We start from the raw sequence: 13182 nt of genomic DNA, 5'->3' as shown, positions 1-13182 counted from the left end.
ATTAACAGCTAATACCAAATGGAACGGAATGAAACAAAATTAATTTATTGACAGCACACATGTCTAATTGCCAGGAGGGCATCATATGACGTCCTCCAAAGAGAGCCAATAACCGGCTTGTGTTAAAGGGAAATGTACACTGATAATCAGAGCACCGATTATCAGTGTCCTGATTATCAGCGTAGTTCCAACAGTTCCTCCAGTGCTGCCAATCAGTGTCCACCAGTGCTGCCAATCAATGCCCACCAGTTCCACCTATCAGTGCCCACCAGTGCCACCTATCAGTGCTCACCAGTGCCACCTATCAGTGCCGCCTATCAGTTCCAATTATTAGTGCTGCCTATCAGTGCCCTTCAGTGTTATCAATCAGTGCCCATCAGTGCCACCTATCAGTGCCCATCAGTGAAGCCTCATCAGTACCCATCAGTGCAGCCTACCAGTGCCAATCAGTGCCACCTCATTAGTGCAGCCTATCAGCGCCCATCAGTGCAGCCTCATCAGTGCCCATCAGTGCAGCCTCATCAGCGCACATGTGTAGGAGAAAAATTAACTGTTTGCAAAATTTTATAACATAAAAAAAAGTTTTTATTTAGCAAAAAAAATGGTGATTAAATACCACCAAAAGAATGCTCTATTTGTGTGGGAAAAAAATGATACAATTTTCATGAGCACAGTGTTGCATGATCATGCAATGGTCATTCAAAGTGTGACAGCACTGAAAGTTGAAAAATGGCCTGGGCAGGAAGAGGGTAAAAGTGTCCAGTAGACAAGTGCTTAGTCTGAAATGCTCACCAAATCTGTTTAGTGCCTATAATGACACAATCTAGGAACTTCTAGGGATCATAATTTTAGTAATAAGAATGATATCATTAGCAGTAATCGGCATGGATTCATGAAGAATCGTTCTTGCCAAACCAATCTATTAACCTTCTATGAGGAGGTGAGTTGCCATCTAGATAAAGGAAGGCCCGTAGACGTGGTGTATCTGGATTTTGCAAAAGCATTTGACACAGTTCCCCATAAACGTTTACTGTACAAAATAAGGTGCGTTGGCATGGACCATAGGGTGAGTACATGGATTGAAAACTGGCTACAAGGGCGTGTTCAGAGGGTGGTGATAAATGGGGAGTACTCAGAATGGTCAGGGGTGGGTAGCGGGGTTCCCCAGGGTTCTGTGCTGGGACCAATCCTATTTAATTTGTTCATAAATGACCTGGAGGATGGGATAAACAGTTCAATCTCGGTATTTGCAGACGATACTAAGCTAAGCAGGGCAATAACTTCTCCGCAGGATGTGGAAATCTTGCAAAAAGACCTGAACAAATTAATGGGGTGGGCGACTACATGGCAAATGAGGTTCAATGTAGAAAAATGTAAAATAATGCATTTGGGTGGCAAAAATATGAATGCAATCTATACACTGGGGGGAGAACCTCTGGGGGAATCTAGGATGGAAAAGGACCTGGGGGTCCTAGAGGATGATAGGCTCAGCAATGGCATGCAATGCCAAGCTGCTGCTAATAAAGCAAACAGAATATTGGCATGCATTAAAAGGGGGATCAACTGCAGAGATAAAAACGATAATTCTCCCGCTCTACAAGACTCTGGTCCGCCCGCACCTGGAGTATGCTGTCCAGTTCTGGGCACCAGTCCTCAGGAGGGACGTACTGGAAATGGAGCGAGTACAAAGAAGGGCAACAAAGCTAATAAAGGGTCTGGAGGATCTTAGTTATGAGGAAAGGTTGCGAGCACTGAACTTATTCTCTCTGGAGAAGAGACGCTTGAGAGGGGATATGATTTCAATTTACAAATACTGTACTGGTGACCCCACAATAGGGATAAAACTTTTTCGCAGAAGAGAGTTTAATAAGACTCGTGGCCACTCATTACAATTAGAAGAAAAGAGGTTTAACCTTAAACTACGTAGAGGGTTCTTTACTGTAAAAGCGGCAAGGATGTGGAATTCCCTTCCACAGGCGGTGGTCTCAGCGGGGAGCATTGATAGCTTCAAGAAACTATTAGATAATCACCTGAATGACCGCAATATACAGGGATATGTAATATAATACTGACACATAATCACACACATAGGTTGGACTTGATGGACTTGTGTCTTTTTTCAACCTCACCTACTATGTAACTATGTAACTATGTAACATAAAACACCTGTATTTGAGAATCACCTCTATAGTTGTATACTCCTTTTGAATGTTTTTTTTTTTTTTTTTTTTTTGCAACGCTTCAATATTAAAATATAAAAACTTTTCAGCATGCTGGAATCATTTCCAGTGTTAGTCAATAATAATTAAACCTTATTTAATTTAGGAACAATTAGGAGAAAGCCAAATGTATACAAATATACAGTGTAAAAGTTAATTATTACTTTATTATATCTTTCTTTTTATTTTAGCCCATGTCCTCTTTCCAGTAATATGTATTTTTGTTGTTCAAAAAAATGAAGCATTGGCACAGTGCTTTTTTTTGTTTGTTTGTTTTTCGTTTGAAAGAAGTGAAATGACAGTAAGTTATCAAAGTGTGTTTAGATTTGTAAATAATATAAGTAAGTTGAAGGTGGAGCATTGGTCATTAAGTTTCCATCAACCCTGACTTTTTCAGCAGTTTGTGTTTAGCGTGTACACACAAATGTCCCATCTTTGTCACAAGCATTAGACCACACCAATGTCAGTAACAAATGAAAGCTTGGCCTAATACAAAGTAAAAGTGGTATCAAAACAGATTCTTGTTTTATTCTATTTAGTAGTTCACACCACTTAAAACTGTCTTTTGATGTGTGAGTGTGAATTGACTTTCCTGCACCTTCCTAATGTTTTTATGAGTAGGAACTATGTCTAGCAGCAGTTGGAATGATCATGTTAATAGCATTGGGCCACTAAATATTTTGAATGCAATTTACATCTGTTCCCAGTGAGACTTGATGTAGAATACTGTTGATGATGTCTGAAATATGTAGTTTTATTTAACAACACATAGTAGTCTTTGTAGTCATGGGAACTCAAAATAGCAAATGCTTATTTATACATTAAACAATCACTCTACTTTTAAAATGTATATCTGGCTTTAATTTAGAATGAGAGTACATTAATTTTGGGATTAGCTCTGGGTCCTCTGAAACTTTAAAACATGTAGATATAGAAACTATTTTATAATTTGGAAATGAAATATTGAAACTATTTATAATTTGGGAATTTGTGTACACAAATCAGTTGTCTATATTTGTTAAAGCATTTTATATTTCAATAACATGTGCCTTAGCAAGGGATTGAAAAACACTTCTACTATACCCGTAGTGCACTGTACAGTTTGATGTTGGAAAATATCATCAGCTAGGGATATGACCCGATGTTGGGGTGCTATTACATTGCCTTTAGTTTAGTTGTTGGTTCCAAAGAAGGTAGTATAATGGTAAACTGGATCTACGCATTACAGCTTTTGTGAAAAAGATGTACAGTGCATATCCTTCATCTTGTGTTTTAGCAATAAGCTTGCTACTAATCAAGTGTTTGATTAAATGGTGTCTACCACTGCAAAAATCAGTTTAGACACACTGGATTAAAAAATTTATTCTCATTAATTAGATTAATTATACTCCAGAAATGTTGTTGGACTTTACTAATTCTGATGTAAATCTATCATTTATATACTCTAAGATTGTTCGCTACAGATTTTAGTAGATGTGTGACTCAGGGAAGATTGTACATGTGGTTAGTTTTGTAAACAAAAGAAATACTTTATCACTAAAGTTTGATTCTGAATTATTTTGCTACAAAAGAGATACTTTCTTACTAGATAAGGAAAAAAAGGGTATTTTTAGCCCTGAACTTGATATATGTGATCACTGAGGCATTGATATTGCTGTTTAAAAATTCAGTGTTGTCAGTAGTGCTTCTATCATCAGAGAGATCAGAGGAGTTCATAGCATCAAAGAAGATGCTGAACAAGTGCGAACATTAGGTCAGTGATTAAAGCGGTTGTATAAAGGTTTAGGAGATATTCACCCAGCATGCAGCCACTGACATCAGTGGCGCATGAGCTCTGTAGTCCTGGCGCATCGTGCCAGAACTTCAGAGCTCCTTGCTGGAATGGAGGGCACCCGCGCGCATGCGCTGGAGTGATGTCATCGTGGCTTCAGCCACTCACAGCGCCGGAGCCCACGAACCTAGAAGAAACGCCAGGGGAACATGTCAGCCCCCTCAGCAGTGACCAGGCACCGCTGTGGGGGCTTCGTTCTAAGGTAAGTATTTCATAATATGTGATGTCTACTAGCACATTATGCTATTGTCTTGCAGTTTTTTTTGTTTTTTTCAGCGGTTCACTACCGCTTTAAGTTTAAGTTTAGGTTTTAGTACCTTAAATGTTAAATCAATGGTTGAGTCATGATTAAATATAAAATTAACTGGCACCAATCATGGAAAGCTGTCACCTAGAGCATGCTCATGTTATGTACAGTATCTTACAGAGTGCCTTGGGAGCCTGAAAAACCAAGATGCTCTATTATGCAAATATCAGCTTCTATCTCCTGAAGTAGAGCCCACCATCTGACTAATAGGGATATGTGTAAGGGGACAGTTCATGTCTGCTACTACTTTAGTTGCTTTGGGGTAATGTAGGCCTTAGATTTAAACACAAGTCAAATTCACCATTCTATCTGGTACTTCATAGAAAACATCTTAATGTACTAAAACCGTAGTTATGCATAATTTCTAAATAACATATTCTGCACAAGTAATGTGTATTTTATCAACAATTACAGCAACCAGAACATAGTAAGTACAGTCGAACTAAAATGATGAAAACATAATTTTTTAAGGGATTCTACAAAATAAACTCAAAAATATAAACAAAAATAAACTCATAAATAGAAGTTTGAAAAGTGAATTTTATTAAATGGTCAATAAACCTTTTTTTGTACTGGACTTAGCATTTTGGACCTTACTATTTATGCCACTTAAAATATTTTAATTTTAGTATCCTTTATTTCTTTATTTTTCTAAAACTGGAAAAGTTTATAAACAAACAGGTGCAACTAATTTCTCTGTGTTATGCTTTTTTCTGTTATTGTGTATTTTGTTGATACCATATGAAGAAACCATAAACGTTTCTTAATTTAAGCAATATGTTGTAAAACATGTTTGAAAACTAAAAATGGTTTCATAAATGCTGAATAATTAACACTCATATAAAGCAGTTGCTTTTACATAAACACAGAATATGTTGTTATGGATGTCAGTAGTGACAAAAAATCTACTGCATGCATAGTGTTTCTTTTCTGAACTTTCCTACGCATGTATTTCCTTCAGTTATAAATTTTATGCTTGTGCCTTCGGTAAATAGAAAGTATAACCATTTTTACAGTTAGTAATAGCTATTTTATGTAGATGGAAAGCAATTTTAAACAAGGTAGTGGTCTGTAAAATGTTTTTGTTGTTATTATTGTCTTTTGTCTTCGTATCATTACCTTCCTCAGCTAGGTCAGAGTTTTTAGGAAATACAATATGCCTTACACCATGTAACATGTTGCTTCCCAGCATGAATCACCTTGGGGGATGAAAAAAAAAGGTCTCTTTGAATGCATTATTGTTGTTTTAAATGGGACCTTAGATGCTGTGAAAAGATTCATGTTAAGTGTTTCCAACCGGAAGGCTGTAGGGTAATTAGTGGATAGAATTACAGTACATCTCTGGTATAATGCAGATTGTTGATAGTAGAATGTATGGCTCACTTGCTCTTAGTGATCATGGAGCAATTATCAAACTGTCTGCCTCACTACACAACCATTCTTTAGAAGAAAAAATGTAACTTCCCTAATGTAGGGATTGATAGCTTGTGATCTGTTTAAGCACTAGGCTAGTTTTGTTTTACCCATTTAATATTGAAACCAACAGGCCTAAACCATGTTATCTCTCAGGAAAACACTGCTAAAGATTAAAAAATGTTATAATACAGTATTTAACAGTAATAAATGTATTATCACATTCAGTAGGGATATGTTAAAGTTGTCCAAAATAGTTTTTAAAGTAATAATAATATATTTAAATCTTTACAGAGATTGTGTTTCTTTCATAATAGGAGAAATACCTTTAAAGTCCTTAGAAGACCTCTGTGTTTTTTCCTAGATTAGTCAGTACATTAGGAGCAAATAATGGTAAAATTGTCTAATAAATTGTATCTATCTTTGACAATTGAGTGCTTTTGTTATGTTTTTTTATTTTTTGTATGCTTGTTTACCATATAATATTTGTAGATTGTAAACTTTTCTGTGTATTCAGAATACTTAACTCATATTTGCTACTAAATTTATTTTCTATCAACTGAAGTTTGAGGCGAAATGTGGTAGTTTACATAAACATTTAAACCGCTGAATGTTAAAATAGAGTTGAAATATGAGAGAACATTTCACATGTGTTTGTGCCAAACCAGAACTAATAAAGTGTGGTCAGCCGCTATTTACAGTTGGTCAAATTTTGTACCACAGTATGGTCAGTAACCACCTCCTCCAGTTCTTTTCCTTTAGTGATTATTGAACTCTTGTTTGACCTTATGGATTTTTACTCAATTATGTGTGCCATTGTTATTTTGGATGGTCTGCCGAAATGTACAGTAAATCTATTTATCCCAATATTAAGTTGAAAGCAGGTGTAATACCTGAAATCTAGAAAGGCACATGGAGGTAAAGAAGCTGCACCTATTTAAGCTTACAACAGAACTGTATATTCAGGCATAATCCAGTTGGCCTTATGATACAAGAGAGTGTCTGCAGTGACAAAGCAATGCATGATACCATAGTGTGGACATCCAGATAATAAAAATAGGTGTCACCTACAGTGGCGTAACTAGAAATCACAGGGCCCCATAGCAAAATGTTGTATGGGGCCCCCCTGCAAACAGCCCCCCGTGCGTTTATTGGGCACAGGGCTGCGTTTGATGGGCACAGTGGCTGCATTTGAATGGGCACAGTGGCTGTGTTTGGGTACAGTGGCAGCGTTTGACGGGGACCATGGCTGCATTTGATGGGCACCGTGGCTGCGTTTTATGGCACAGTGGCTGCATTTGGGCACAGTGGTTGTGTTTGATGGACACAGTGGCTGCATTTGATGGGCACAGTGGCTGCATTTGATGGCACAGTGGCTGCATTTGATGGGCACAGTGGCTGTGTTTAATGGGCACAGTGGCTGCATTTGATGGGCACCGTGGCTCCATTTCATGGCACAGTGGCTGCGTTTTATGGCACAGTGGCTGCATTTGGGCACCGTGGCTGCATTTGATAGGCACCGTGGCTGCATTTTATGGCACAGTGGCTGCATTTGATGGGCACTGTGGCTAAGTTTTATGGCACACTGGCTGTGTTTGGGCACAGTGGCTGCATTTGACAGGCACAGTGGCTGCATTTAATGGGCACAGTGGCTGCATTTAATGGGCACAGTGGATGCGTTTGATGGGCACAGTGGCTACATTTGACTGGCACAGTGGCTGAGTTTGACGGGCACAGTGGCTGCATTTAATGGGCACAGTGGCTGCATTTGATGGGCTGCCAGAAACCATGAACCAGGCTGAGACAGAAGTACAGTAGAGGAACAGCAAGCAAGATAAGGAGCCAGAAGGGATGTCAGCAAAGCCAGTCTTTAAACAGGAACGCAGAAGATGGTTTCTTGTGATGTGACCAAGACGAAGGCAGGAATGAAGTGAGCTGGAGATCTTTAAGTAGGCGGGACTGACAAGCAGATCCACAACAGCTGGTTAACTGTGGGAAGAGATGAGAGCTGGCAATTAGGTGACAGCTGAGCGGCCAGCTCAGAGAAGGAAGGGCTGAGCCAGCCCTGACAGTACCCCCCCTCCTCAACGACCCCTCCTCCTCGGAGGACCACCGTGCTTGAGGGGAAAATGTCTATGGAAATCGCGGAGGAGGGCAGGAGCATGTACGTCTGAGGATGAGACCCAGGAGCGTTCCTCTGGACCGTACCCCTTCCAATGCATCAGGTACTGTATGCGCCCACGGAACCTACGGGAGTCAACAGTGGATTGTACCTCATAATCCTCATGGTTCTCAACCTGTATAGGGTGAGGATGTGGCACCGAGGTGGTAAATCGTTTGCAGACCAACGGTTTCAATGAGGAGACATGAGATGCGCATACTAGGAGGAAGGTCCAACGCATAAGCCACTGGGTTAATCCTGTGAAGGATACGGAAAGGCCCAATAAACCAAGGTGCAAACTTTAGTGAGGGAACACGAAGTCGGAGGTTGCAAGATGACAGTCAGATCCTGTCCTCAACCTTGTAGGAAGGTGCAGGCAGGCGTCTGCGGTCAGCATGGAGTCTGTACCTATCATTAGCATGACGCAAAGCCTCCTGGATCTGTGCCCAAGTGGAATGAAGACCATGGAGATGCTCCTCTAGCACAAAAATACTCTACAGAACAAACAAGTCAGGCAACATGGAAGGTTAGAAACCATAATTTGCCATAAACAGAGACAATCGGGAAGCAGAATTCAAGGCACTGTTGTGAGCACTCTGCCAATGGTAATAGGTCTGACCAGTTGTTGTGATGGTCATAAATATAGCAATGTAGGAATTGCTCCAAGGACTGATTGGCTCATTCTGCGGCCCCATTAGACTGCGGGTGATGCGCAGAGGAGAAAGCAAGCTGAATTCCCAGCTGTGCACAAAAGGCTCACCAGAACCGGGACACAAACTTACTACCCCTGTCCGAGACAATAACCTTGGGTAGCCCATGTAAGCGAAAGATCTCCCGAGCAAAAAGCCAGTTCCTTAGAAGTGGGCAACTTCTTAAGTGGAATACAATGACACATCTTTGAGAACCGGTCAACCACCATAAGGATAATTGTGTTGCCTTGGGAGTTGGGCAACTCCACAATGAAATCCATAGACAGGTGAGTCCAGGGCCTCTCTCCATTGGGTATGGGTTGTAGGAGGCCCACTGGAAGGTGTCGTGGAGTCTTACTCTGAGCACACACGGTTACGTCAGCACATAGACTAGGCCACCAGAATTGTGGGAAAATGGCCCAAAAGAGTTGATTCTTCCCAGGGTGGCCAGCTGCCTTGGGAGAATGGTAAGTACGGAGACACTCTGGCACAAAGCAGTGGTCACAAGGTTTCTCAGGAGGAGCATGGACCTGAGCAGCAAGAATTTTGTCACCCAAAGGAGATGTAAGACTGGTGCGAACCTTTGCCAGAATACGATCAGGAGGAATCATAAGAACCGGAACCAACTCCAACTTGGAAGTAGAGTACTGGGTACGTACTGGATGAGAATGAGAAAATGTAATTGAAACTTGACAAGAAAAGAGCCTATTGCGCCCTTCTGGGAGAGAGGCGTTTAGCCTCAGACAAGAATGTGAGATTCTTATGATCAGTAAGAATGAGAACCGCCGTAGTGGTACCTTTGAGGAGATGTCTCCATTCTTTCAGGGATAAAATGATTGCCAACAGCTCTGTCACCAATCTTGTAATTGCACTCGGCAGTTGACAATTTCTTGGAAAAGTAGCCACAAGGTTTCAAAGCACTCTCAGAGGTAGGATGTTGAGACAGAAGGGCACCAACACCAGTCTCAGAAGCATCAACCTCAAGGATAAAAGGTAACGTAGGATCAGGATGTGCCAACACAGGAGCAGAAACAAAGGCAGCCTTGAGACTTTCAAAGGCCTTAATGGACTCCGGAAACCAACTCTGTGGGTTACCGTTCTTTCTGGTCATATTGGTCAGGGGCTTGACCAGAGACAAGAAGTTACGAATAAACTTCCGATAATAGTTGGCAAAACCCATGAAACGCTTCAGAGGACGTAACCACACAGGTCGAGGCCACTGAAGGACTGCCGAAAGTCTTTCTGGGTCTATCGAAAAACCAGCACTGGAAATGACATAGCCCAGGAATTTAACCTGTTCCCGATGTAACTCACACTTCTCCAGTTTACAATAGAGATTGTTCTCCCTTAATTTCTGAAGCACATGACAGACATCTGTGTGGTGGCTCTCCAGGGAATTGCAAAATATGAGGATATCATCGAGATAAACCATCACACATAACTGCAACAAATCTCAGAGGACGTTGTTAATAAATTCCTGGAAAACTGCTGGGGCGTTACAAAGGCCAAAAGGCATTACGAGATACTCATAATGGCCTGTTCTGGTATTAAACACAGTTTTCCACTCGTCGCCCTCGTTAATCCTCACGAGATTGTAAGCCCCTCTCAGATCAAGCTTAGTGAAAACAGTTGCTCCCCGGAGGCGGTCAAATAACTCTGTAATCAACGGGATTGGGTAGGCATTCTTAATAATGAAACGATTGAGACCCCTATAATCAATACAAGCTCTCAGTTCACCAGCACCAGCACCAGCAGGAGACAAGGATTTGCGGATGAAACCCCGAGAAAGTGCGTCTGCAACATACTCCTCCATAGCTTTATCTTCCAAGACCGACAAAGGGTAAACCCGGCCATGAGGGGAAATGGCACCAGGTTGAAGGTCAATTGCACAATCATACTGCCGGTGTGGAGGCAAACTACCGGCTTGACCTTTGTCAAAGACATCGCTAAAATCGCAGTACTCCTTCGGCAGGGAGGAGAGTGAAGAGGTGCACAGGATCTTGGCTACCTTCTGGAAGCATGTCTCACTGCATTGTGGTGACCAGGAGAGAACCTCAGTATGGAGCCAATCAAAATAGGGGTTGTGACTCTGTAACCAAGGATAACCAATAACCAGCGGAAACCTAGGTGAGGAAATAACTTGGAATTGAACTATCTCATGGTTAAGAGCCCCTACGGCCATGGACAACGGAATGTCTCATGAGTCACATGGGCAGGCTGTAGCGGTCTCCTGTAAAGAGCCTCAATGGCAAGTGGAGTGTTACGCAGCTGCAGTGGAATTGAGTGCTTTGATACAAAGGCAGCATCAATGAACAGGCCTGCAGCCCCAGAATCGATTAGAGCCTGTATCTCGATAGATGACTTAGCCCAAGAAAGGGTGACCGAAACCAGGGGCTTATCCTTCTGGATAACTGGGGATGACACAACACCACCTAGGGTCTGTCCATGACAGGACCTCAAGGTTCGGGTGTTCCCAGGACAAGTAGGACAAGACTTCAAAAAGTGACCTGCCTGACCACAATAAAGACACAATCTCTCCCTCCTCCTAAAGGCTCTCTCATACGCAGAGAGACGCGTGAAGCCCAAGTGCATGGGTTCATCTTCACTGACTGACTCGGTACCAGGAGGCATGGGAGGTGAGGGAGGCATGGGTGGGACTGCAAAGCTCGGAGGCAAATGTACGGGAGGCTTCCGCAAGCATTCCTTAAAAGAAAGTCTTTCTCTGAGTCTGGAGTCAATGAGGATGGCAAACGAGATCAAGCTCTCCAGCTCAGTGGGTATATCTTGGGCTGCTATCTCATCCTTGATGGAATCTGAGAGACCATGAGAAAAAGCAGCCACAAGGGCCTCATTGTTCCAAGCAACCTCTGCTGCCAGAGTACGGAACTAAATGGCGTAATCGGCCACAGTTCTCGTACTCTGTTTGATGGACATGAGGCACTTGGCAGCAGAAGCGGAGCATGCGGGAACGTCAAATACACTTTTAAAGGAGGCCACAAACTCAGGGTAACTCAAGACAACAGGTTTTTGCATCTCCCATAGAGGGTTAGCCCAGGCCAAGGTTCTCTCAGAAAGCAAAGGTATCACAAACCCTACTTTGCTTCTGTCCATGGGAAACGCCTGGGGCAGCATCTCAAAGTATATCTCAACTTGGTTGAGAAACCCTCTACATTTAACTGGATCACCCCCAAATCACTGGGGAAGCGAAGTATATAGTGGTAATACTCAAGGCGGGTGCCTGCAAAGAGACTGGCGCAGCAACAGGGATGGCCTGCAACTCAGGTTGTACCGGAGCAGCCACAGTGGGGGATTCCAGGTGAGCCGTGTGACTCGGGAGCATTTGTAACAATATGGCAAACTGATCCATGCGGTGATCTTGCTCATCCAATCTGGAAAAAATATTACCAACAAGTGGATTGACTGTATCTTCTGAATTCATGGCCTTCGCTTACCGTCAGAAACCATGAACCAGACCAAGACAGAAGTACAGTAAAAACACACTTGTTTATTAATAAAAATAAAAAGGTAAATAGAGAAAGTGTAGTCAAAGCATAGCCAGAGTCCAGTAACCGGATCGGGTAGTCAGCCAAGCCAGAGTGCAGTAACCAGATCCAGTAATCAGCTAAGCCAGAGTTCAGTAACCAGATTGGGTAATCAGCCAGGCCAGAAGTCAGGGATCCAAGCAGAGGAGCAGCAAGCAGGATAAGGAGCCAGAAGGGATGTCAGCAAAGCCATTCTTTAAACAGGAACGCAGGAGATGGTTTCTTGTGATGTGACCAAGGCAAAGGCAGGAATGAAGTGAGCTGGAGATCTTTAAGTAGGCGGGACTGACAAGCAGATCCACAACAGCTGGTTAACTGTGGAGAGAGATGGGAGCTGGCAATAAGCCGACAGCTGAGCGGCCAGCTCAGAGAAGGAAGGGCTGAGCCAGCCCTGACATAGGCACAGTGGCTGCATTTGACGAGCAAATTACTTACAGGGTAAGGCCAAGGTTCATGTCAGGTGCAGTGCAGTCACTCACAGTCTCACAGCAAGGCAGGCAGGCTCCGTCAGGCAGCTCTTTTCAGAAACGCTCCTCTCGCTCTGCTCGCTCCCTCCTTCTGAGCCACGCTATCTGAAGATGGCAGAGGTGGGTGGAGCTGAGCTCATTTTCCAGCTGCGGAGGCGGCATGCTATGGATGCTGTGGCAGCTGCGGCCTCTGACATCACTGGTTGCTAGGCGCCAGGCGGCCAGCGATTCTAGCAACCAGTGCAGTCAAGTGGCATGCCACAGCTTTGGCAGCTCGGCGCCTCTTCTCTGCGGCAGCTTACAGCGCCGGGGTACGCACCCACCTAGGAGTGGCCCTGCTCACCGGACCCCACTTGGCTGCGGGCCCCATAGAGCCCGCGTGGGATTATTTATTTGGGCCCTCACACTACATAACTACTGGTATATTTTTCAGTTTCACCAGATCCAAAGAAAATCTAAAATGTGTTTTGCCAAATATCTATTTTTTATTTATTTATTTTTTCAGCAAACACCAACGCTTCCCCTCTCTAGTAAACAGCTGCATGTCCAGACT

Source organism: Aquarana catesbeiana, linkage group LG08 (genome assembly GCF_042186555.1).
Source record: "Aquarana catesbeiana isolate 2022-GZ linkage group LG08, ASM4218655v1, whole genome shotgun sequence".
NCBI lineage: Eukaryota > Metazoa > Chordata > Amphibia > Anura > Ranidae > Aquarana > Aquarana catesbeiana.
This window is presented reverse-complemented; position numbering follows the sequence as displayed.